The sequence below is a fragment of the Anser brachyrhynchus genome, assembly GCF_964034855.1.
Source record: "Anser brachyrhynchus genome assembly, chromosome: 20".
In the NCBI taxonomy this organism is placed as follows: Eukaryota; Metazoa; Chordata; class Aves; order Anseriformes; family Anatidae; genus Anser; species Anser brachyrhynchus.
The window spans coordinates 1,676,678-1,703,271 of record NC_137713.1 but is presented as its reverse complement, the minus strand read 5'-3'; the positions used below and the strand labels follow the sequence as shown (position 1 = coordinate 1,703,271).

The window sequence follows — 26,594 nt, the reverse complement described above, 5'->3', positions numbered from 1 at the left end:
CAAGCCCGTTAGACCAGCTGAAATACACTGGTTAAAGCAACATAATGCACACGCCTGAACCCCTGCCCTCCACAGAGCCCTCCAGCGGCCGGTGCCTGAACTCCTGTCACACACGTTCAAGTTAATTTAAGAAGATAAGCCACCACACCTAACAAGGACAGCTTTGTCAAGTGGGCTAGGGATGCTATCTTCAGCTGAGCAAGCTTCAGACGAGAGAAAATGAAAGCCCCCAAACCCAAGTTTATCGCCGTTAACCCGGAACGCAGGGGCGCAACCACCGCGCTGGGCACTGCCTGCCTCAGAAAGCACAGGAAAGCCAAGTTTCCTCGTGCCGGGGGTGGTAGAGTCACGTCAGGTAAGGAGGAGACAGAAAGGAAGTGCAAAAATAACAATACTATATTATAAAGTATTTTAGAATTAAAATGTCACTTTCTGTGGCTTCACTAGAGCAGCACTTCAGAAGAAGTGGGGTTGTTGCTTTTCACAATCCTCTGCTGCTCATCACAAATCCATAATAAGTATTAGGCATATGCAAAGAAAAAGCATTTGCCTAATGGAAACACTGCAGGCCAGGACCAGGAAAGACCCAGGAAAAGCGAGTATGCTCATTTCTGTTCCTGGCTTTCTCCTGTACATCAGCTTCTAAACAGACAGGAATAGTTTCCATTGTGTTTCCCCACAAATTCTACTTTGATCGTTCAGATAAACATTTGTTGCCTTTCCCCTGAAACAAGAATAAACCTTTCTGTTCATGCTCATACCAAACCCAAATGTCTAACAAATGAAGGCAGAGAATAGAAAATATTTATATACCCAGGAGTAGATACGGCTCCTTACAGCCATCGGGGTAATGTAATAATAGGGGTTACATCAGAAATTTAAGGAGGCAAGCTGTAGCTTGAAACAAGCCATGGAAGCCCAACGTAACTCAAGATGAAATGGAAATCACCCTCTGACTAAGAGGTTTAACCAAGATTAAAATGGCAAAATAAAAAAAAAAAAGTATTGCTCAGCTCATCTTGCAATTCTCCTTTCAAGTCCTATCACATCTGCACTGGCACACTGCACATACCACAAGACAGGCCCCAGCCAGGTGAGCTAAGGGAAGATAAAAGCAGATGCAGGAGGAAAAAAGTCCACAGGTACAAAGACTTCCTGCGTTCAGCTCAAGTGAAGATTAGACATACAATGCTGGGAGGGCTGCACTTCTCTCTGCAATGAAGGCACATTTCCTAACTAACTCTTGAGAAGAGTGTTTTGTTTGTCAGGAGATGACAAAAGGTTAGCTCCTTTTGATCTTTACCCTCCCGGACAGGATTTTTCAAGTGATTTTCTTTGGTGAACTACAGCTGTAGCCGTGAACTACGCAAGATCCCAGGTGGACACGGAGGAGAAGGCTACTGTATGATGTTTCTGAAAAAGGTTGTGGATAAAAATAGAAATAGGTGCCTTGCATTTCCTGTTTTCTTCAAACATCTCCTATGGCGACTGGCAAGTTTGGTTTGCTCTTCTGTGATTACCCAGAGGCAGAGCTGAGATGTAATCACTGGCCTCTAATCCACCAGGCAACCCAAGGAAAGGTAACGGAAAGAGCGAACTGAAAGGAGGCCGGTAAAAAGATGACGGCACAGGATTGACACGTTCCTGCCGTGGCCACTCAGGGGCAGAAGGCCAACCCTCAAAGCAGTATTTTCTGCTCTCCCGTTACTGTCACTCGCACCCCACAACCTCACCTCAGTAAGGTAGTCCAGGTACCACCCGGGACACGTCCAGGAGCTCGCAAAGGGCTGCTCCGGGGGCCACGGGGCGCTGCAGCAGTGCAAGCTGCTGGCACCAGGAGGAGGCAAGTCTCTGCAACACTTGCTCAGAAAGGCCCCAGAGTAAGTAAGCCCCGTGCAAGGCAAGCGCCTGGGTTGTCACTAGGTACCTATCATGCATGACATGCTACTAAATGAAGGATAAGTGACACGTTTATACAGATTTCCTGCCTACCTCCCGTGACAATTCAGTAAACACTGGGAAATTTACATTTAACAAATCAGCATCTTAATTTTTAACCAGAACAGGTGTTCCAGCCTGTAAGGATCCTCTTGAAAGACTGACTGAAGCCTTAATTCGTTATGTGCTCTCTTGAGGTGATGAGGCCAAAGTTTGCGGGTTCGGTATGCGGAAGGTGTGGCAGCAGACAGGGCGAGCTGAACGCCCCCTGCAGCACCTCCCTGCTGCCAGCAGCTCGTTCACACGCCCAGGCTTTAATTTCTGAAGATGCATCTTCCAAAAAAAAATGTTAGCAATGCCTCAGCTATTTTGAAGCTCCAAAAAGAAGATTCACTAAAGCAGATAAGCCTGTTTTGTTTATTTTTTAAAAGCTATTTTCTCAACCTTGCATTTGAATGGAAGATTTGACTCCTGGAAAGTCTACGAAAACACACAAAGGGTACCAACTCAGCCAGCTGAGGACAGCAGTAGCTATGATCAGACCACCCTTCAGAGAGACAGTCAAAGCTTCTGAACCACTAGTTCCTGCAAGCCCCTGCAGTTACCCCTGAAATACAGACATCGTTACCGTCTCTGGATTCTTCACAGCACCAAAGACTTTGCTCTGACAGAGCCTAACTGGCAGAGCTCGGCCAGTCCTCTGAGCCCCGAAGTCTAATTAGACGGAATGAAAATCATAAAAGCCACAGAATACTCCAGCAAAGGAATTTTGGAAGAAAAGCAGTGAAGCACGTTGTATAACCTTCTGGACCCAAACCACACATCCAAAACCGGGTGTGTTTTTCCTTGATGATCATTGATTGGGAAGCCCACACAAAGGCTACGAAGCAGGACACATCTTCAGAGTGTTGCAAGAATAAAAAAAGTTATTGCACATCTAATGGAAAACCTTTACATTATGAGGATGCTGATAGAAGTCAGAAGGACACATTTCTGTAAAATCCCATTTAGCTGCAACGTTCACAACAAATTGCAGATTTAATCAAATTTTTCCCACTCTGCTTTGCAGACAAATGCTCGGGTTTCAGAACGGCAGAGGGCCAATTCTCTCTTCAGGCCTCGTCATGGGGCTGGCGGCCAGAGGGGGAGATCTCCGTGGAGGTGTCCTACCAGGCAGCCCCCAGGCCAGGCGTCCTGAGCTTCTGCTGGGGGGGGGTCCCAGGGCAGCAGCATCCCACCGGCCCGGGGACACCGAGCAGAGGGCTCAGGCGCCTGCTTCTGCTGCTGGCACTGCTGCTAAAGCACCGAGCCTTGCCCCAAGCCCAGAGCCGCTCCTCACACAAGTGATTAAACAGGAGCCAGATCAGGGCTAAGCGGTAATGGGAACAAGATGGTGGCAGTGCCTGAAGATACTAGTTAATGTGAAAAACAATTAAACCTTTTTAAGGTTACAAAGGAAACCTGGCTTCCAATTCCTTTGGAGACCCCCACTACGCTCCTCAGAAGCCACAAAATGATCGTCTGTGCCCACTGCCCGACCCCTGTCCATGTGCACAGAGAGGTTTTACCCCCGGCCCCCGCCGGAACGGGGCGCGCTGCTCCGGGCTGCCCGTGCTGAAGCATTGCCTCTTATGTTCATTACCTTGCAGCCAATTAGCGAGCTAGGGTTTACAGGAACATAAAAATTCACAAATCTCAGATACTGTGTAAATTTACATCCAATATGTTTGGAACATGTCAATAAAATATTTATCATTACATTGTGCCTCTCCCAACTGTTGTGTTTTCCTCTTGGCAGAGGTTAAAACGACTCCCCCTCACCATCCTGTGTATGTATTACAGACACTTTCAAAACCAACTGCCAGTGGGGAACAGCAAGTTTGGTTCAGGAGCACACACTTTAAAATTAGACTTTCCGAGAACTATTCAACTTAGGAGAGCAAGACTAAGTGTCTGATCTCCCCCTGCAATTCTTGACTATGTTCCTTCAGGGGGAAGAGAAATGCACCGCGAATCACTTTTTCTACTGCTTCCTATCACCAAAACCAATTCAGGACTTGGAAACCTGACTGATGAAATCAGAACCCAACTTAATGGTAACGGCAATCTGTACGAATGCAAACCGCCCGCCCCTCTGTGGGGCGTTCTGGCAGCACTGATGCTCAACAGCCCGCTACGTGAATGCTACAAACACCCAGAAAGAAAGACCAGCAGACGAGGGTATACACGCACAGCATCACACCACCAACACCAACCTCCTGCTGTGCAACATCCCTCAGAAAAGCATGGGAACATCATGTTAGAGAAGCATACAAGGATTCACGAAGATGTACACGCACAGAAAAACCAAACCACCCTAACCACTCACACAGCTGCTTTTCCCCTAAAGGACTCCAGTTTCTTTCCAAAGTGAATAAACTTCTCTGTTGCAGCGTGACCGGATCTACACAATCGTCTCTGGAGCAAAACACAACTGCTGCTTTCATGATAAACTAAACAACGAAAGAAAATACACAGAGAAGGAATTTCAGGTAGGCAGATTGTTTTAACTGAACAAGTACAACTCCGGCCTTCTTCCATTTTAACTGCCAGGGAACCCAAGAATGCTGGTGGCTTTCATCTTAGCCTCGCACTTGAGTGGCACCAGAATAAATATCCTTCACTTATCTCCTCTGGCTAATGTCATCACAAGATGGACAGAAGGAGAAGGAGGGCAAATACCAACCTCCTTCAGGTTCACTGCTTCCCCGAGTCGGTTGGCTATGGGAAGAGACATCAATTCTTATATACTTCTTTAAGTAAGAGTAAGACTTCCACCTCTCCTATATAAAAATATATTATATATATATATATATATATATACATACACACACACACATATTTTAAATCTGCCTGATGCAACTTGAACCTAATTTTCTTTGGGCAATTTTCCTGAAAGAAAATAACAATAATAATAATAAGGGAGTGTCCTGCTGAGGTTAACCACTAATGCAGTAAAATAAGACGGAAGGCAAATGGCATAAACCTACTTTGAATTCCGATCATAAGCTGGGGGAGTATTAACTGTCAAACAGCCCGTGGCACTTACACTTCTCCCTCCCTTTTTTAACTGCTACAAGCTTTTACTATTCTACATACGACTTCAAATACTTATGTAACAAAGCCTGAAAAATGAGAGGCAGATGAGCTGTCTTAGCCCAGATCTAGGAGGTTAAAATGACCTCAAATCACAAAGTCTAGTGTAATATTTAATCTTTGAAACTAGAAATGTTTAAAAAAACCAGTCACTATCGATCAGTTCTCCATGCCAGCAGCCTGCTGGCACAGCCTGCAGAGTGGAGGCACTCTGCTCCAAAGCAAAGCCAGCGATCAGAGGCTTCATCTGTGGAAGAGGAGGAGACCACGGCAGAAGAGTGACATCATCCAAGTTCTCCTGGTCACAAATGCTACTTTTATTGTGTGGGTAGGAAGATTTCCTTCCGTTTCACGCTGGTTGGACTTGGATCTCCACTTGGCTAACGAACGCGTGGAGTAAGCAATACCCCAGCAGCGCACGATCCCTGCTGCACAGTGCTGGAGCACGAAGAGTACAGCACACACTGTTAATGCTGCTGAAGGCAGGAAGGAAGGAGACAGAGGAGACTTTCTGTGCTAACACCCCAAAATAAGTTCCCGTAGTCCTGCCACCAAGCTGCATTTTCACTAGCAAGCCTAAAATAAAGGAGGTGCCAAAGGCGCTCCTCACGTTTCATTAAAAGAAGCTCAGGAGCTCAACTTCAGTAAGAGCTTCCCTTCAAATTTCATTAAAAGCAGGCCTTTGTGCTGCGACATGTTTAACAATGCTCCCCTCCTGATCCAGGAAGCAAACTTCTCCTCGGCTGTGCTACAGAGCTCACGCATCGAGGAACACCCTTAGGATCCAGGCAGGATCCTAAGGCTCGTGCAATAAAAGCCCAGACAGCACTCGCCCACCGCTCGCTTCGCTACGCGCAGGCACGGCCAACATCTCAGCAGAGACCTTGTCCTTCCTGGCTCCCTGAACAAGGGCTCCAAATCCCAAGGTCACTGAAGTTTAGATCTTGGCAAATCCTCAGATCTCCCAGCAAAGCAGGATTTCAGTAAACATGCAGTTCAAGCATCCATTCTTAAGCAAGGAAAAGGCCGTAACAACTAGCGAGCAGGAGAGCAGTTGTGTGCTTTGCACCACACGGACAAAGCAGCCACCTCGGTGTCGGCGCAGGCCTTCCTTCTCATGGCAGCTCACCCCTCGGCACCGCCGGGCCGACCTCGCAGGGCCGGGAGTTGCCTCCTTTCTGTGTGCTCCAAACCCCAGAATCCCTCTTTGGGTTCTGACCGGCACGGGACAGACTCCCTGAACTTCTCAAACACCAGGGCACGTTTGAAATTTCACAGGTTGAGCTGCCAAAACTACAGCTGCTCAAAAAAAAATCTGCCCACCGTCTTCAGCAACTCGGCACAGTCCCACAGGACTCGATCCTCTACCAGCGCTCAGCCTCACTCTGGAGACTCCTCCATGAAGGCAAAGCACATCTTCCCCTCAGAAATGGGTCTTCGCTCTATTTCCAGAGGCTCAGCAGCAGCGATTTCTCCTAAGAGCAAGCACCTGCCCCTACTCTTCCCAAGACACGACTCAAGGGAAACACTCAGCCACAGCAAGAGCGCCACCGGTGCGAACAGAGCGGGCCCCGAACCCACAGCCACCACCGCAGAGGGTACCCGAGGGTCCTCGGACCTCACCCCCAGGGAAAGAGGAACTCTCAGCGCCTGGAGAAGGAAACGTGCCACACTTTCCGATAGCAGTCCTGCTGGCTCGGGAAACCAGTTTTAATCTGTAGGGTGACAGCTGCAAAACAACGTTTCGAAGACGCAAAGGAATAACAGCAATGGCAATAAAAACTGCCTTGCCCCACAAACTTCATCCTCTGTTGGGGAGGAGACTGCAAGGACAGAAAACAACATTAATACGTGCTTCAGAATCATTTTTCAGGGAACGAAAGCTTCCTCTCCCCACACTATCACCTAAATATATCAAAGTGATGGAAATTGTATTATGATGGATAGATCAGTCACTATGATATATCTGTTTATCACGTAAGTAGCTAATTGCAAACATTCCCATCTCTACCCTTCTTTAGATCCCGCTCCTGATCATGATCAACAAAGCTCCTCTAAACCTGAAATGACATCAGCAGGTGACCTCAAACAGAAGACAGACAACTCCTCCCCATCCCCACCTTCCCCCACAGCTGGAACCAGTGGCTCTTCACCGCAGCCCTTTTGAAAGCTCCCAGCCATTTCCCTGTGCTATGGATTAAATTCCCTGCAACATTTTCCTTTGGCACAAGTGGAATTTGAGTTGCACGCGTGTCAAAAGGCATTTAAGGACACTTTCATCATTATTGCTGTTCTCCTCACATGGTGCCAGCACCCATGGAGGCCCTGAGAAGATCAGGGCCCTACCACAGTAGGGCAGAGCGCGTGGACAGAGCGAGCCTCCCTGCTCCAGAAAGCTCACAACAAGAGCCAGCAAGATAAACAGGGACAGCAACGAACCAGAGGCACTGAGAGGACGCACGACAAGCCCGAACTCCCGCAAAGTAAGGAGCTGAGCACAGGTTAGGCACTCGGTACAGCTGACCATTGACCCCAGCTGCTTTTTTACCATTCAACCTCATCTGCGATAGTTAAGTCTTCTTTGCACAGTTGTCTGAAATCCCCGGAGTCTGTGGTGCAGTACCCAAGGAAAATCTCAAAAGCGAAGAGGTGTGACTTAAATACACAGAGAAAACTTCTGCAGCCATTCAGTGTGACGAGAAGAGCATGCCACGTTTCTTTCTCTATCCGGAAGTTTCAGCACAACCCAGGCCGTGGCACTCCGCTGCGTTACCTCACACCACTGTCGCAGCCAGGTTTTCCCAAGAACTTAAAAACCACCTACCAAAAATACAGAGTTGCACAAACAACTCCATTTCCAATTTTTTCCTCTTATACAGTGACTTGCATACAGACTATCTAAAAATCTTGAATCTCAACAACTGAGGATAACTGGCAGCTGAACACAAAATATTTATCATCTAAAATCCTGCTTTGGTCAATAGAAGCTTAAAATAACTTCTGCCTTCTACCCTGCTCGGTGCCCTTGCAAACAGAGCCCGAATGACCTAATGTTGTCTCCCGAGGGATGGGAGAGGCCAGCCAGAAACACCAGCTGGAGCCTTCAAAGACAGCAAAGACAAAATCGCCTGCAAAACAAACTTGCTGCACTGACTTCAAGGCTCAGCCATTCGCTCCATTATCAAGCAGGACAGAAAAGCAAGCTTGTACTGGGGATGCCCACGCTATCCGCATCCAGCTTTTTGGAACAGGAGACCACCTTGCGGGTCTGTGCGTGCTCCTCCCCACGTCCTCAGGCTGTAAGAGCAGCTCCTCACCACTGCTGCAGTTCCAGCACGTGAGACAAAGCCTCCTTCCAGATTCCCACCCTATCTGGTGCACTCTACTAGATCCGAATACACCTGGCATTCATTTCCATGCCCGACACTACACCGAGTCCTATATGCAAAGGATCTCAGTGTCTTCTGACTAAATCAAAGTGTGGAGCAGAAGAACCAAAACATCGGGAGCTGTGGAACCATGCCAGTTGTTCCCGCTGTTCTGAGAGGAGAAAATGAGAAGAGGGCTGTAGCATGCTTATTTAGCATGCTAAGACCTACCCCTTACTTTTTTGGCTTTCAACTCAGACCAAAACTCACTGCTTCAATACAGGCAGCAGAACTTTCATGCTACGCACCCACACAACGCACAGATCCTTTTGTGCAAAAAACTCCTCCTGGTTTTTGCCATGGATTAGTATGTTTCAGCTTTAACTACTGATGTTGGATTTTAGCAAGAGTTGCTACAGAACATAAAACTAAATATGAGGGGGAGGGAGAAGAGGTGGTTTGTTTGCGCTCAGCCATAACGCTGCTCTCGAGCTCCCAAGGCAGTGACCTCCAGCCTGCCCCTCCATGAGCAGAGAGCAAGTCTTTGTTTCCAGGGGATTTTCTTGAACTCCAAAGTACCTTCCTGCTGCCATACTCGGCTACAGATCTGAGAAGAAAAGAGACCCCCAAACAGCTTTAAGTAGGCCTGCCTCCATTCTGATAGGCTCAAGTCAGAAGGCACAAAGCAGCCTAGGAAGCACACCGGGCGTTTCCAAATCAGGCACTCACGATATTTAAATACTTCTCGGGCACGACAGGGCTGTCACACAGCCATCAGCTCCCGTGCCTTAGTTCTCTGCATCTGTGCAATGGGTCATCGTATCTCCCAACGGCAGATTAAGTGGCTGCATGCTGCTTTGGAAACTTAAAGACCCCAAGTACGCATTCCAGGTCTCTTAGCACCCCGTGATCCAGCCTTCCCTGCATCACTGCACACCGCATCCGCCCTGGTGCAGGAGGCCGGAGGAACCCGATGGTGTTTGCCCAGCAGGGCTGCTCGTCCCCACAGATTAATTTACCGAATCCTGCAGGTGATTCTTCAGAGAGGTCTGAAAGCACCTCCAGGTGAGCACGTTGCTATGGGAAAACCACAGAGCATCTCTGTTTACCTAGCAATAAGCATTATTCATCCCCTTCCCATGAAAGCTCCTGACGGTCCCAAACCAAGAAAGTAAAGCTACAGCAATCCTCGTACATGAAAGCAGCACTGAAAGCAGGAGTAGAGAGAGAGAGCACAAGCTTAAACCACACAAAACTCTCACTGAGGTCACTGTAGCAACTGGACTAATACAAAGAAAAGCTCACTGAAACATTCACGTACATTTTTGGAAGCAGAATTTGTCCAGCCAAGTAAAGATGGAAAAAAAAAAGCACAACAGTACCCCATGAGACCACCCTTCTTCCATCTCCAAGACACTCAAAGAAGTTTTACTTCGCAGATAAGCCATTTCTCAGAGCTGTAACTCCTTTTTTAAACAGAGAAACGACAACAAAAAAAGGGGGATTATTTGTGTAGCTTTTTCCCCTTTCTCAGCTATAATCTCTCTCTCGCCCCCAACCCTTCCAAATCAGCTGAAAAAACTGAAGTCACGGCTCTGTGTAATATTTCTCCCTCACTAAGCAGAGCCAGCAACACTTCCCTCCGGAGCCTGCGCTGAAAGTTCAGGTTGTGAAGAACAGAGCACTATTCATTACGTGTCTCTGCCACGGGCCCTCCCAAAAACCAAAGCCCAGCGCGCACACAAAGACAAGCCGCCCCCCTCCCCACGTCGCCAGCCACGACTCGGTGCCCTCCGAGCAGGCCATGAGCGAGCAGCGGTGGGGCTGGCAAGCACTGGCCCCACTGCTGCCATCCCACCACGGCAGTGACCACGTGAGGACAGTGTCCAGCGCCAGGGAGGCCGCCCAAGGATGCATCGGGGGCCGAGGACCCTCCGCTCGCCAGCAGAAAGGCTCCAGGGAGGTGACCGCAAGCAGCCAGCCCCACGGAGCCCTCCGGCACAACCCCTGCGCTTTCTTTGCTTTTCTTCATTTCTACTTTAAGAGGAAACATTTATGGTAAGTGTATTGCTCCCAATCACAATGGGAAAAGACTCCAGCTGGCAGGAAACCAAGCGTGGCAATGCTAAAAAACACCACCACTAGTCCTGGCAGCTACGCACACCCACATCACGGGCTAGGGGATGAGAAGTTGTCGGGGAGTCGGCATCCCTCGCCACCCTGACGGCACCGCGGCCTGCGGACGGCCCCTCCTTGGCCAAGCGGGGCCAGGGACAGAGCCCAGGCCCTCGAGGACGGGAGGACCCCGCACTCCCTGCAGCCAGGAGGCACCGGAGCCAGCAGCACGCACGCGGGGCCCTGCCGGGGTCACTCACCTGTCCCGCTGCCGCTGGAAAGCCGCCCCTTGTCTAGGCAATGCTCTGACACAAATTAAGATTAATTGCACAGCTGTCCGAGGAAGTCTGCTTTAAATAATCCAGATGGAAGCCAATGCGGGTGATAAATTAAGAATTATAATCTATCCTCTATGACACACAGAAAACATGCTCGCAGATTTCCTTTACACCTCTGCGTATCAGCACACACACTCCCGGCCTAAATCCTAACCTCTCAGGGAGAGGCCCTTACTTGGCTGGGGAAACATTACAATCCCAGGCTTGATAAAGTGAGGACTCAATAGGCAGCCTTGAAAGAAAGCCATGCTATTCAGGTGGATCTGCCCCAGATGGCCATTTTTAGGCTGTGGAAATAAAAAGACATCTAAAAGAGCTGGTAATTGTCCCCAGAACTCGAAACACCACTATAGTTGAAAGAAATTCAACCACTGCAATAGAAAAATCACCAGCCCCAAGTCAAATTGTTGTTCTCCTCCCCCACAACACGCACACTAAGTGCCCCCACAAGAGCCTTTACCAGAGGCTTGCATTTGGCAAGCGAGCCAGCAGCCCCGCCGCACCCCGTCGGCTTCGGAAAGGTTCCTCCCTCCCGCTGCGGTGCAGCGGCCAACCCGTCCCACACCCAGATCTCCAGCAAAACTTCTCCGTTCGTGGTGCGCTCCGCCACCTGAACTTGACCATCATGTCATCTTGAACACAACAAAGTTTGCCAACCACCACTTTGCAGGTTGTTTTTTCCTCGGAGGAAAAGGAAGGCTTGGAAAGGGCCGGAACAGAGGGGATGTCTGTGCCTCCCTCCACCTCAGGGCACGGGGCAAGTCCTCGCTCCAAGTGACCAGAACTCAGTTCAAGGCTCTGCCGCCAGCTCCCCGGGACAGGTCTGCACTGAGCTTCGAAGCAGGGTGTGCACACCCAGCACCTCCCAGGGTGATGCTTCCACCTCGCCGTGCTGGAAGCCCTCCTCAATTCCCGGCCACGAGCAGTACAGCCGAGGGCTGTAATAACCCTGGCAGGAGCTGAACCAGCTTCCGCCACGGATGGCTTTGGACAGAAGACAGAAAAACGCTGCAGAAAATTCGTGACGAAGGTCCCAATCCATCAAAGCAACAGAAGTTAAAGCACATGGTTGGACTGACTTCACCGAACAGCTCTGGTGCTCGGCTTCCGCACAAACAAACCCTGGCAGAAGCGGGAACTGTTTTAGATTTGGGCCCGGGAGGGCGCTCGCAGCCGCTCCCAGAACAAAACAAAGTTCTGTTATTTTTGTCAATTTCATCAGAATTGAGTCTAATATCCATAAAGCGTGTTTTAAATGAAATGAAAGAACTGAAAGAAGAATTCAAACGCTATTTCAAACACACTCGAGAAGTACCTGTGTAAAGATTTCAAGACTCCATCACGACACTACGCAGCGGAGACAGGGGAACAAATGTTAATCTAACTCAAGATGTATGCACAGCATAAATCTCCACATTCATTGTGCAGAGACAATAACATCTTCCCACAGCTTATAACTGTATTTAAAATTCATTTATGTAAATTACAATAGCACACATATGATAAAATTGTTAAAGCAGAATGTGCCCTTTGCTCAAAACAAAAGGACTGAAAAAGCGGAGTTTTTAACAGTAATAAAAAAATATCTATTTCCAGTTCAATTTATTTTAAAATATAAGCTCTCAATCATGCACTATTAATTTCCCCAATTTATTCTGAAGCCAAAGGCAACAAATTGCTGTTATGGAAGCAATGACAAAACCACCATGTCAGAAAAAAGGGGGGAAAAAAAAGCATTAAGCAGTCAAATCTGATGAACAACGAGAATGAAGGAAAAGCCTGTGATTATGTGAACTGGCAAGCAGGAGTTACAGCACTAAAGAGAGAGGAGAAAAAGTGTTTAAAGCCTTCCCCTTAGAACGGGCATTGTAAGAGATATTCTGGGCTTAGGAAAAAAAGATCATTTTAAAGCTAATGTATTGCCCACCTCGTGGCTAGAGCACAGGGAAGCAGAATCCTTACGTGAACCAGAGGGGGAAGAATGGACTTTCTTGTAGGAAATTTCATTCAACTGTGTTTGAAATGAAAATGCACAAAGCTCTGGAGATAATGCCAAGTTGTATGTGGTTCCAATGAGCCTCTAACTCTGAACTCTAGAGCCAGATATTAACTTACAACCCACTCACAGTATCGAAAATAGAAGCATGACGTAATTAGAGCATGTTTGCATCGGTCAACCATGTCCGAAGGCAGGCAGCACGCCGATTCCAGCCCCCTGACCAATTAACTCTTCTTTTAGAGCCACGACAAGTCTCCGACGTGCCCGTCCAGCAGCACGCACCGGCTCGGTGAGAGGCTGGCACAAACACCAAGCGGCCTGCAGGAGGGCGCAGCGGGATGCAGCAAACCTCACCGGTTTGAGGGGGCAGCACGCAGGTGCAGCTGCTCACACCACAGCTTTCCCCCGCAGCCCACCTCAGCAACAGCAGCACACATTAAAAACAACCCTTACAGTATTTCGTCCACACGGAACCACTTCCCTTCAAACTCTTGCTCCAGCTACTCCGCATACAGTCATGCCCGACATGCAATTTAAAAACATCAAGTCAACAATGCCCCCAGCTCCCTGTTTCTAACGGCACTGGAGGCAGTGACAGAAGTGAAAGGCCACCAGCCGAGCCCAGACCCCTCTCCAACTCTTTCCCTGAAGTCACGTCTCTGTAGAGCACGGCACGTGGATGCACTCCCAGGCGCACACCTCCTCGTCCTGCCACCGATGCTCTGCAGACAGATTGGCACAGGGCAGATTAATAACGACAATTACGCTCACCAGATGCTAAGGAGACGCGTATCTGAGTCACTAGACATGCTTGAAGACGAAAACATTTCCTGAAGTACCAGATGAGGGAACATAATCAGAACTACAAGTACCAGAAGAGTTAGTACAGCACAAAAGGGCAAACACTGGACCCAGTTAGAAAACAATGTTACACTTTCTATGGGAAATTAAAATATTAAGTTGTTATTTTCAGCCTCAGGGAGGTTTTCAGACAGTTTCCTCTCTTCCCCCCCAACCATAAGAGTAACTGTAAAGGTTTCAGAAGTCAAAAAAGTGCTCATTTTGTCTCCATGCTCTCAGCTCCCTCCCAGCTCTTAACAGAAGACGTAGGCACAGAGAAGAGCAGAGAACGGGGAAGCAGAACATTTTGCAATATTTTATCATCAAACGTAATCTGGATTAAAAGTAGTTTTTATGGAAGCTCTCAAGCAGCCTTATCGAATGTGACATTTCAGCCCAGATTTCTCAAAAGCACTTCACAACGGAATCCTTGAAAAGTGAAATTAATTGTTACTCTATCTATTAAACAGATAAGAAACAGAGGCATAGAGTTCTTCTTCCAGCCAGCACACAGCAACAGGACCACATGGGAGGGGAAGAAAAGGAGAAAAAAAAAGAGAAAAAAAAAGGAAAGTTTTTTCCCATGGAGACACAAAACCAGCACAGCAGCTGCTTTCATGCAGCCGGGCCGTCGGACCTGGTACTTGCCATCAGCTGATGTCGAAGTTTTGACAACTATGTGAAAATATGTAGTTCTAGCCTTCTAAAATAAAAACCCATCTGCATTTACACATCTCTCCCCGTGCAAGCACCAGCAAGTACCACAAGACATACCAGACTAGGGGAATTTTCTGCAACAGGTCCTGGAAAACGCGTAGGAGATTTTCGTTTCCTTTTGCTCAAGAGTTCTGGGGAACTGGGGGAAAGGATTTAAAATAGCATGTTGCCGATTCACAAAGCGGGCATCTCTGGGGCTTTTCTTCTTCCTGCACCCTAACTCACGCTAGCCGGGCTGCTTCCGCTACTCCGGCAGCACGGCCGTGCCCGACGTGCTCCCAGCCACACGGACCTACGGCCCGACACCGCCCCAGCACACACAGCGATGCCCTCTCCCTCCACACATCCCTCCAGCCCCGGACAAGGCTGTGTCTAACCCCCAAACCAGAAGCCTTAACCGTGACCGACCGAGGTGCCGGAGCAAAGCACTGGCAGGATTTATGACAAAGAGCTGTTGGCCTGCTTCCCAGCGGGAGGGATAGAGAGGGCGAGCAGGCGCTCGCTTCGAGCTGGGTGACGCCAGGCTCTGCCCGGCCCCGGCCCCCCGAGCAGGGCAGCGGCTGCCGAGCCCCCCGCGGGTGCCGGAGACCTGGCTGCACAGCGTGCGTCAGGACACGTGTGCCCACATGAATGCCTGAATTAGAAAAAAAAAAATTAAGCATTCACATGCATACCCATCTATTCCTAACACATTTTCCGTCACTGATTGCATATTCCAAATGAAGGCAACAGAGGGAAGAAAACTTAGAGAAAAATTAATCAATCAGCTACTTGAGCCTTTTACGCTTTCACAAATAATCAAGTAACGGTGGCAGAGTATCACTGAGCATCTTCCCCATTACATGCAGGCAGGAGCACCCAACTCCGCATCGTGATGAGCTGAAAGAGGTTGCATTGCAGGGCAGGCTCGCCAGCCCCTGCTCGTGGGGAAATTACAGCAGCGGGAGCAGAGATGACAGTGTGAGGCCAGGTAAAGTTGTAGTTTTACGCACACACACAACGATGCCCACTTCAACTTCCCTACTTCTGTTGCTTTGGAAGAAGGAGCAGAAGGGGATCAAAACCCACCAACAAGCCAACCCAGAAAGCTGCCGGCGGACGCCTGGGTACAGGCTCCAAGAGGGTTCCCTTGAGCGCATTCCCCACCTTCAGAGTCAGACGAGGGATGAACAGAAGACAACCCACTAGCAAGTGGGAAGCTCCAGGGAGCTGTGACTTGTTTGTTACTTGCTCACATCCCCAGGGAGAGATCCCACACCACCCGCGCCCCAGCCCCCTCCTCTGCCGGGCGAGCACTGCGAGGATCGCCAAGAACTAACAAGCTGCACATGCTGCTTTATGGATGACAAAGCAGAGACGGGATAACTTGCACCAGTGTATTAAATTGGACTTTGTTATGGCGTAAGTTGCCTTAAAGTGGCATTAATGGTTATGGAAAAATACTCCCTCCCCCAGCTCCATGAGGCTGATCAGACCGAGCAGAGCTTTGCTTGTAATGCCGCTTATTTCACTTAAAGCCTCATTACAGTATCCTACTGCTGGTTCGCTTTTAGAGAGAGGGATGTCTTTACAGCATTAAAAAGGTCTTGTGTTTAATTAAATTAGCTGCACCTGTATATATTATGAGCAATAAATCAACTATAATTTGCTACCATAGGCAGCTATTAATCTTCCCTGTGTTATTTATTGCTCAGCATCATTAGTACGAAGGCTCTTCCAGGATACAGTAAGAAATAGCAGTTTAGGGACCAAAAGCTATAACTCACTGTGCTTTCCCCCTCTCCCTTTTTCAGTGGCGTCAATCACATTTCTTGTACACTTGAACAAACGTAAATATATAAGCGATTCTGGCATCCATTACGTGTGCGTATTCATACATATATTTATAAATAAAGTAAAATTAATGTCCCCCCTGCATCCGGGCCTTGACTTCTATTTGCACATATCCACCAGCAAAATGACACAGCTCAAAATACTAAGCACAAAAATTAAAAATAAGTGAAAATAAAACAGCTCTAGATTCTTGCTCTTTCACATTATGCAAAAAAATAATAATAATGTTGTAGTACTCCAGCTATGCCGTACAGCATCTCAGAATACAATTTAGAGACTTACTCACCTAGGGATCACAGACTGCGATCCACCGCTTTAGCAAACAGCAGTAGCTGGCTGTATTAGCAGCACTTTGACTTTTTTTTCTTTACACATACAGACATACTACTAGATTTTGCACAATTTGGCCCACAATCAAGATCATGATGGCATTAGCAGTTTTGCTTCATAATTTACTCACAATCACAGAGTTTAGGAAGAAATTGTTCAGTACTAGCTACTAGCACAAGATGTGCAAGAACAGTACTTGCTTATGTTTGCAAAAAAATTTATTAAACATCTGTTGTGCCCCCCACCCCGTTTTCGTTCCTCTCACCTAGTTCCTGCCCCTCGTCTTTTCCTAGTTAAGCCATCACTTAAAGTAACAAAAATAAATCAAGATCCCAGGAGACTAAAAAGAAACAAAAAAAAAACAATCTCCAAATCCTCTACCCATAACTTCAGCCTGCTGCCAACATGCCTGTGTAAAGCAGCATGCACTGCTCTCTGCTCTCCATATTTTTATTGTATTTTTTTAAACAGCTGCTACATTGCACCGATGTTCACAATGCATTAAATACCTTCCCCACGATATTTTTCAACTGCTTAAACTGACACGAGAGCATTATGCAACAGCTAATGTAAGAGAAGCTGCCTCAGTGAACGAATGCACAAGTATTTTGAACGCTTAATGTTGCTGCTAAATCACAAGTCCACTCTGAACACAGATCTTGCAGTTTCTATTTGATTTCTAGACTTGAATCTCGAATCACATCTCAGTTTCTCCTTCCCTCTGATAATGTACGCGTCTGCATATGATTTTATTTTTTTTTAATTATTTTATTATTTTCAATAAAAATAATGGCTGACATTGACAATGCTAGAGCTTCAGGTAAGTGCCAGCCACCAGGACGCGTATATATAATTAGTGACAATCCCAGCAGGAGTGGAGAGTAACTTCCAAGCGACCTAGTTCTGGAGTTCGGTGAGGGGAGGCCCTGGCATCCTGCATCGCCGCCCTGTAGCGCTCAGAAACGCTGCTGCTCTGCCCCCACAGATACACCGGTCTTCACCACTTACCAGCAGAACACAAACTAATGCACTGAACTTCATTTACAAAAATAAAAGCCCCATACAGAAAGAGAACAGCCTTTTCAGACATGTGCAAGCTAGGTTTCCAAAACTCTCCTCCAGCTGATAAAGCTGTGCTCGGGAGGAGGAGGACCCCATCCCTGGGGGGCCGAGGAGGGCCCCCCTGCCTCCCCTTCCCCACCAGCTCAGCCACCACCGTGCCCATCTTCCCAAACCGGCCTCTGTTCTCCCTCACGGCCCCACGAGCCTCGCTTATGAATGGGAACAGTCAGCTCCTCTCGCGAGCTCCAACCCTGCCCAGCCCTCCTGCCTCCCTCCCCACAACATTTTTTTCAAAACCGTCTCTGGAACTAGCAAAGAAAACACACGTGAAAAGCTCGAGGCTGGTGGGGGAGCAGGAAGCACCAGCGGCGGGGAGCAGCGGCACGCACTCGAGGCACGCACACCACACACAGCCGGGGAGGGAGCGCGCTACAGTCAGAGGACTATTAATAAAGAGAAAAATTAAAAGGACGTTCAGGAGCACTGCGAGCCAGATTGGGCACAGGCGCTGGATGGGGCCGCGGGAGCGCTGACACTAAACCCAGCAGAGATTATGTAACCTAAGCTGTCCGCGATCATCTGTTCCTCCGGCTCTGCTGCCCAGCGCCCGCGCGGCCTGGGCCGGGCCTGCTCCCTGCGCGTCCCCGCGCGCTCCCGAGGCCGACGCCACCGTCGCCCTCTGTGTGCCACAAGCACGCTGCCTTACGCCCTTCTCCGCTGCCAGGCCTGCCAGCACACACCTCACGCCGCGGGTGACCACAGCCCACGGGCACGGGGCTGAAGCGGGCGCTGCTCCTGCCCCTGCGGCACCGTGTCCTGCCCGCGCACCCCTCCGGGCCGCACAGGGGGCACCAGCCCACGCCTGCACCTCAGGCTCTGCCTGCACACGGAGACAGCTCCCAGCCAGGTAGGCACCCTGAGAAACCCGCGTTATTTTCTGCAAAACGCTTCAGTCACGGCAGTACAATCGGCTCCTGCACCTGCAAAGCAGAGGAAGAGGAACTTCAGAGGATTTGACCTGCTCTACTTGACCCACAGGACCGACACCTACAGAAAGAAGCCATGTCCACTAGCTAACTGCGTGCTTCTCAGAACTCTTACTTCCTCCTGTTTTTTCATGGGCTGGGATCAACCGCTGCTCTACATGAAGTCGTTTGAAAAGCCTGCCAGCCATTATCACCTCTTGCCCCTTTTTCCACATCCTTCAGTGATGCTCAGCACCGCCAGGAACTGAAGCGGGGCTGGAGGCACGCCGGGTGGCTGGCTGCAGGACAGCACGGAGCGCCCGCGGGCCGCCTGCTGCGCGGACGGGATGGGGCACGCAGGAGATGGCAGCGTGCAGCAGCAGCAGCCCCCCTCCTCTCCTCTCCTCTCCCATGTGAGCTAGCCACAGGACACAGCCACGTTGAGCAGCTTCACATCAAACACTACCTGCAAAATCCACAACACGCAAAAACGCCCTCCCTACCTGAACCCAGAAGTGTGAAGACAAGAAACCTCTTGAAGCACATCTTAAAAAAAACCAGTAAGACACAAAGCAACTACTGCCCGCGTCCAGAGCAGCTCCGCAGGCTGGGGGAGCCAGGTGGCTGCTGAGGCCAGCGCTGAGCCCACCCGCACGGCCACGGCCCCCCAGCGCCCCGCCAGGCTCAGACCTCGGCAGCGCATTCCAGCGGGAGAGGGCAGCGGTGTAACAGCTTCTTGTTTATCGAGCCTGAATACCAATAGCTTCATCACCTCAGAGAATTAACAATACGAGAGCTCAAAATCCACTTTATTGGTTACGTCAAATGCTGGAAGATGCTGCCCGAATCCTGGCGGAATGGCAGGAAACAAAAGTGGTCTCAGCATGAGCAGGGAGCAGAGACTTGATTATCTGCAATTAGCGAATCGATGATTCTCCAAGACACTGATTTAGGCCAGCACTTCTTATTAGCAACAGTCAAGGAAAGCACAAGGGCAAATTGCATCAGAGCCGAGCCCAGCTCCCAAATACTGTCTCCACTGAAAATTCACATATAATTTTGCAAGGACTCAAATAGATGCGCACAACAGCATCACTTAGATTAGCCTGCCAGATACAAGCTGAACCTGACCGTCAGTTAGGTGGCCTTAGTCACCACCACCATGGAAACAAGTAATTTTATTATTTTGCTCTGAATATATTGGTATCTCAGGTAGCTAGATGTTAACAGCCCCTTACTGCGGGCACAGGCACATTTAAGCAACTTTGCTCACGTTACACATCTGCACCCTTGCTGCAGAGCACAAAAGGCCTAATATGAAGCTTGGTGAGGTCCCTGGGAAGACACCCACCGGTTTTGGATTAGGCCCTTCTGTTTTTAAGCACTTGATGTAATTTTGTCTTGTAACATTACACAAGAACACAGCTGTATATTTAATCTCAGAGTTAAACCATTAATTTGCAAATTACAATATAGCAATACTCCCTATTAGTAAAGCCATTACACGGGTTATGTTCATTTTCTATCCAGAAGTTTAAACACAACAGGTCTCACTCAAACAGCTTAAAGCTAAACTATTAGTTCATTTGCAATCAGACACAAAGACAGGTATGGTGTAAAATATACAACAGCAGACAGCTTGAATATACATTTTACTTTCATTTGTCTGAGATGTTTGTGCCAAGAATCCACTTGAGCTTGCTCTTCACTCTCTTTTAATACAATTAGGGAGAAAAATTTGTTTTTAAAATGATTAAAAGCATAACACTGCCCAGTGTCATATACCCTCCAATAGTCTTCAATTTGTGTGACTGTCTTTGAAACTGTATCAGAGCAGTTACATCACTTACAGCATGTTTATTAATCCCTACTCCTCTAGAGGGGTTGCTGGAAGGAAAAAACCTTAACCCCTTTGTTTTAAAATAAAAGCACACACAAAAAAGTGACGTAGATATTTTAAATAAGACTCAGAGAGGGTTGAACCCTGATGCAGAGGGTTCCCGTTTATACTCTTATGTGATAAAATTAAAAATGCAAAGTTGGGTTACTGTCACAGGCCCTCTGCACGAGCACCTCAGGAACGATGCAGCGATCTGCACCCACTGGGAACAACCCCAGCGCGGACCCAACAGGCCGTGCTATGCACAAAGTTGCTTGGTGATGATTTACCGAGACAAAAGGACGGGCGTCTTAATTCTTCCCCTTCGCCAGCCCAGATAAATTCCAGCCCTGAAGTACAGGAAATTAAAAGAGAACAATAAACTACCAAGACACGCGTCCATTGGGGAAGGAAATCCCGACGGGCGCGGGAGCCCTGCAAGAGTTAAAGCGCGCGCTGTCCCCGCAGCCCCGGCCCTGCTGCTACCTGCAGCCACGGCCCCTCGGTAGCAACGCACAAGGGGAAGGCGCAATTTTGAGCTTCTCTTTTCATCTCTATGGTGACAAAAAGCTCCGCGGAGGGAAATCAGGGTGCCTTCCACTCAAAAGGTTTCTCATTTTCAATGACTGCCTTTCACAATATTTTAATTAAATCTCTGGTGGGGAAGCTTTAATATTTTTTTTTTCCAGATTGTGGGGCTCACTTACAACAACTATAGTTAAAAAAAAAAGGGGGGGGGAGGTAGTTTAAGTATTTTTAAAATAGAAAGATACTCTGAAGAAATAAGAATAAATCTACCAGCTCCAAAGTTTTACAAGCCAGCATGCAAAGGGGCCAAAAAGTCATCCAATGACCAAAATGTTCTGCTACATGCACCTTCTCCCACATTTTAGCTAGATCTGAAGGACTAAACAGGAAAGGGGGCCCGAGCACAGCCCAGGCAGGAGCGGGGACGGCATCAGCAGGCGGGCGGCCCCTGGGGAAGCCCCTTGCTCCCCCTGAAGCAGCAACAGCACTGCTCCGCTCCGGGCAAAGCAGAAGATCCAGCAGCACACTGAACCGATGGCGCTGGAAGGCTGCAGTATAAAAGCAAGGTCACCGGATTTATCTATGTTTCCCAGGATCTCTGTTCAGTGCCAGCAGCACACAGACAGCTGTAACCTCGGAGGACGGGGCACCATGGGGGCCAGCAGCCCTCCCCAGCTCCTGCGGCAGGACTGGTGCAGGACCCACAGCCCCGCGGCACGCTGCGCCCCGCAGCCCCTGCCGCCAGGAGCAAGAGCTCCCCAGGTCAAGTCAGAGCTTTCTGACAGCTGAATGGAAAGGCTCCTCCAACATGCACGGGATGGAACCGCTGAAGAGATGCTAAAAAGTTTGTGTAGAAGTAACCAAACATCCCAAAAATCAGAAGTGGTAAAATGCAGGAAGACCAGCTTGGGAGACTGTGGCTCCCGAGGACAGGCATAGTAAAGGTCATTAACAGCCTCTCCACCCAAAATACCTTCTCTAGGGCGCCCGTTTCAATAGCAAAGCAGAAGCAGTTCAGCTGAAGATGCATAGTGTAGAAAAACAAATAACTCTGCAGCTAAAGTCCATGAACTACGCCAGGAGATGCAAGTGTGTTAACAAACGTAAAGCTCTGGCCAAAGCACTTTACCTCTCATCCAAGCTCCCTTGTATGATGTGGCAATAATACCAGCTCTTTACCTCATATAATTGCTGGGAGAACACATTCATACTGCAAGGTACTGCAAACTCCTTAAAAACCTGGCTCTGTGACTGCAAAGTTTTCAAGTAACGAGACAAACCAGGAAAACATGTCATCAATTTGTATTTATTTAAAAGTTTAACAGTCTACTGAAGTGAAAAGCAAAATCTAACTAGATATGGGAAACGATACTCTCATCCTCCTTTAAAAATAAAAAATTAAGCACAGGGAGAGGCAATGCCACAATCCCTGCAACAGACAAGCCCAGTCCCCCTGAATCCCAGACCAGTGCCTTTGTCATCACGCTCAATAGAAAATACAAGTTATTCAGGCAGGCTGACTACTTATCCTGCACTCCCGCCTGCTCGCTGGCAATTGCTATTCTAGGAGCTGCCCGATCTGTAACGACTTCTGGATGAGTCTGCATTTGATTTCAGGGCAAAGGCCGAGCCAAGAGGGAGACCCCGCGAGGAACTCCTCCCTCCAGCCTCAGCTCATTTTTTAAGGCCGTCTCAAAGATGAAAACAAAATGCTTTAGTGCTCACAGGGGCTAAATATATGGAGTTCGAAAATGAAATACAACCTCCTTTCAAAGCCGCTGATAGGCAAAAACTATGTTCTTTAAAATAAAATGCTGGAGCAGGGGTGGGAGTCATGCAGGACCAAAGGTTTCTTTTAAACTGACACAAACAGAACTGCCCATTTCTCATGTAAATTATTATTTTTTAAAATCATAATAAATACTGCAAGTCCAGCTACCCCTGTACATAAAACCCTTTCCACATACATATTTTCCTGGGGGAAAAAAGGCTTATCCCCACAAAGGAGTATGAAATAAATTGCTTTACTGAAGGTTAATAATATCCTGTCGCCGTGGTAAAAGACTCAATTACAAAACCTTCAGAAGAGCTCCCAAGGAACTCATCTGCCTGCAGTGACAGAGGCTTAAATAGCCAAAATACACAGAAAGGCTAAGCGCTTCCCAAAAGAGAGGAAAAGGGGAAAAAGATGGGGGGGTTAAGTAAAAAACCTGGAAATTGGACACTCAAGGTTATAAAAAAAACAAAAAACTGCACACACACACACACAACGATGATTCCTCTCTGCACACACAATTCTCTATAATCTCAGCAAGAATTATGGCCTAGGGAGACCAGCACTAATTTTAGTATCAGATTTATTATGCAGCAGGGAGCAGAAATCAGTCAGGCCCGTCTCTCACTCCTAATGGGCAGAACTAGATCACGCTCCGGGAAGGCTCCGCTGAAGAATAGCTCGGGCCTGGTGAAAAACAAAGCCCCTGGGGCTCCCCGGAGCACAAACACACTGCGTTCTTAGAAGCCACAATAAAACATGATGATACTCCTCGTTTCTACAGCGCTGCCTGCCAGAGGATCCCAAAGCACATCAGTCAGAGCTTCCAGCGCCTCACGGAGCCGGCCGCGGCGCGGAGCAGGGCGCAGCCTTCGGGGTGCTCGGGCTGCGGCCCAGAGGGGCCCGGTGCGTTTTACCTCCCCGACAGGGGTGCCGTTCAGGCAAGTCCTCTGCAGGCAGGAGGACGGCTCTGCCTGGCCCTCAGGAGGCTTCCCGGGCAGCGCTGCACCGTGATGGCAGCGAGGGCAGAGGCTTAGGGGCTGCTGAGGAAGGAGCCGAGCGCTGCCACCGGCATCGGTGCTTGGGGTGGGGGGGGGGGAGTCCCCAGTGCACCGTCCTGCTGCCACATCAGCCCCCCGGCACACACGGAGCATCCCCCAGAAGTTAAGTGGACGGCAGCAGAGCGCCCTTCTCTGCTCATCTCTTCCCCTCCCTGCCCCAGGCTGTTCGCAGAAGCTTCAGCGCGGTGTGCTGCGCTCCGTCCGCTCTTCTCTACATCTTAAGCATTTTCCAGCCTAGTCCCTGCATCCGTTTGTCCCCCCTCAGACAGTGAACAACACCAGCACCATTCTTAAGATGCTTTGAATGCCCAGTGAAACCAGGCCTACTTCGAACAACTGTTTCCAATAAGCCAGCATCAGCCTTTCACAGAGGGCTGTCGTGACTGACTCATGCCTGCTCCCCAGCTCCCAAACAGCCCCGCGACGCAACGCCAGGGCAACCTTTGCACAAAGCTTTATCCCCTCGTGGAACTGAAGACAACACACCACCACTCACACTGCACTGGCCATGGCTCAGCCGGGACAATGCCGGCTTCACGAGCCCTCATCTCCTCACTTTAACCAGGGCAGAGGCGACGTGGGCACAGCCCCACAGGGGAGGACGCACCCGAGGCAGGTCAGCAGCAGCCCTCTTTGGAGGCACTGGTTATTTCCACCGGTTTGGACGTTGCAGGACACGTGAGCAGCACTTCTGTTTTCCACATCCATAAAACAAGAGCGATGACAATCACTTAGCTCATCTCCATGTGATGAGAATAAGGGTCAGATCTGAGCTAGTTCCAGTCATTTCAGCGCTTCAATCTTTTACAAAAAGAAGATGCTGATGTCTACAGAAACCTGTGTCCCACAGACTTTCAACTACATTTTCACTAAAACTTCTCCAAGAAGCATTTTTCGTTGGCATCTCACTAAGACGAAGACCAGAAGCTCTCAAAATATCACTACCTCATTTTGTTTTCAAATAGAAGCCAGGCAGGAACATGCTTCTAAAAACTGCATTACCTTACTTCTTTGTGTATCTAGGCACTTTACTAGTAGTTTTCTAGTTGTGTTTTTGAAATGGCCATGAGTGTATCAAGCAATTTAGGAGCTTTGCTTTGACCTGCTCTAATGGAAGCTTACAGTTAACTCCTGCTAACCTCAATGACAGCAGAGACAACCAGCAATGAGTAATTTAGAAAAGTCCACCAGAAATGTACATGGTCACTCATGGTTTTTACCTAGAGTAAATAACAGATAATAGTAAATAATAGTGCTAATGAAAATAGATTTAGAAGCTGTGAATTCTCCTGCATGTTTTCCTCCATCAAAAAAGCTGCCTTTTTGCCTCCAAATTTTATGGGGGGAAAACAAGAAAAAACATAGTAGTTTCCTGTCCAAAAAGTACCTCCGTTACCCCAAAGTCATCCACAAAACAGTTCACTTACAGCCCAAACTTAGCCCTGGACTACTCACGTCCTGTTCGTTAAGAAATCACAGAACTACTCCTGGCTCCTACCTCATTTCTTCCACCGACTTCCTCAGAAACCCTGAGCAGCTGACTTCGATGGAAGTTATGAGACTTAGAAACGGAATTCAGGCATTTTCACACCTGCCTGGAAAACACAAAAAGCAGGAGAGCAAGGGACAGAAGAGACAGCAATCAGGCCCTAGTAATCCTGGCCTCAACCAAGCAAACTTGAACCATCCATCCTGGTCTGCTAACTTCAATGCAAAACGCCCGAGCTCTGCACACACTGCTGCTTCTACCACTCCGGCTGCCAGGCAGCAGAAAGTCTCTCACATTTCTTAGGACAGTGAAGACCTAAGATCCTCCTTACAAAAACAGGGACCAGATTACCGTTCAGGAATGCCACATTAGATTTATTCACTCAATTGTACTGGAAGCGCAAGCTCTTCTTCTACAGAACAGCCCCATGTCACGTACACGGCACCCAGCGAGTCCACCAAAAACTACTTGTACGTTAATGCTGCACATTTCAGACCTGCCAAGCAGCAGGAAAATAATCTTGCACATAACCACCAAATTACCTCTTCCTCCCTCTGCCTCTTTACAGCCTAGAGCACATTTTTGCCCACATAACCAGCACCAATAAGCAGGCCAAGCAATTCAGGACTTGCTCTCTGATCTCTCTTCCACCTCAAGAAGCGCTTGGCAGCATCCATTTGTCTGCCTTGATCCAACAATCTCCAGTTCTCGGCAAGACAAACAAGTGCTGTTGTCCTTCTCTCAGCTGGAGGAAATTCAGAACATTTCAAGGAAACAAAGGGATGCACCCTCCGCAGATGAAGGAATGCACCTGCCAAAGACCTCTAAGAACATTAAGAAACAGAAATATTTTTTTTCCATCTTGCCCATATAAGATGCTTACCCTGCCAACCACGTTCCTTCAGTTGCAAGCTGGATGAAATAAGGTTACATTTTCTGCAAGGATACTTGTCCTCCCTCCCTTTTTTCTGTAGCTATCATTTTCAAATGAATTGACACTTTATTTTACTTTCCACATATTGCAAGAGATCAGGATTACGCAGCATCAGCTGAATAAAGTTCCACACACGCTCTCATCAGCTTGATGTGTTCAGATGACAGTGATGGGGACTATAAAAGCATGAAGACAGATAATCACTGCTTATGTCGGCAATTATAGTTTCAATAAAGTTTCTTCATGGCTCTTTAGCATTAAAGCCTTTGGACTGGTAACTAAATTGCTT

The 26,594-nt window shown here is 48.4% G+C and overlaps 1 protein-coding gene across 15 annotated transcripts in view; it reads right to left on the bottom strand.

Moving 5' to 3' along the window:
- The window catches only part of MSI2 (musashi RNA binding protein 2), a 238,688-nt gene that overhangs the window by 196,547 nt on the left and 15,547 nt on the right, over positions 1-26,594 (bottom strand). The gene's annotated exons all lie outside the window — the stretch shown is intronic.